This window comes from Bufo gargarizans, chromosome 6, assembly GCF_014858855.1.
Source record: "Bufo gargarizans isolate SCDJY-AF-19 chromosome 6, ASM1485885v1, whole genome shotgun sequence".
NCBI lineage: Eukaryota > Metazoa > Chordata > Amphibia > Anura > Bufonidae > Bufo > Bufo gargarizans.
The window spans coordinates 375,943,196-375,944,284 of NC_058085.1; positions in this window are offsets into that span (position 1 = coordinate 375,943,196).

The window sequence follows — 1,089 nt, forward strand, 5'->3', positions numbered from 1 at the left end:
TCACCACTACTACCCCTACACAACCGCACATCTAATGCCTCACCACTACTACTACTACTACTACTACCCCTACACAGCCGCACATCTAATGACTCTCCACTACTACCCCTACACAGCCACACATCTAATGCCTATCCACTACTACCACTACACAGCCACATATCTAATGCCTCACCACTACTACTACTACATAGCCGCACATCTAATGCCTCACCACTACTACTACCCCTACACAGCCACACATCTAATGCCTCTCCACTACTACCACTACACAGCCGCACATCTAATGCCTCACCACTACTACTACTACACAGCCGCACATCTAATGCCTCACCACTACTACTACTACCCCTACACAGCCGCACATCTAATGCCTCACCACTACTACTACTACACAGCCACACATCTAATGCCTCACCACTACTACTACTACTACCCCTACACAGCCGCACATTTAATACCTCACCACTACTACTACACAACCGCACATCTAATGCCTCACCACTACTACTACCCCTACACAGCCGCACATCTAATACCTCTCCACTACTACCCCTACACAGCCACACATCTAATGCCTCACCACTACTACTACTGCATAGCCGCACATCTAATGCCTCACCACTACTACTACCCCTACACAGCCACACGTCTAATGCTCCACCACTACTACTACTACCCCTACACAGCCACACATCTAATGCCTCACCACTACTACTACCCCTACACAGCCGCACATCTTATACCTCACCACTACTACTACTACCCCTACACAGCCGCACATCTTATACCTCTCCACTACTACCCCTACACAGCCGCACATCTAATGCCTCACCACTACTACTACCCCTACACAGCCGCACATCTAATGCCTCACCACTACTACTACTACTACTACCCCTACACAGCCGCACATCTAATGCCTCTCCACAACTACCCCTACACAGCCACACATCTAATGCCTCACCACTACTACTACCCCTACACAGCCGCACATCTAATACCTCTCCACTACTACTACCCCTACATTGCCACACATCTAATGCCTCACCACTACTACCCCTACACAACTGCACATCTAATGCCTCA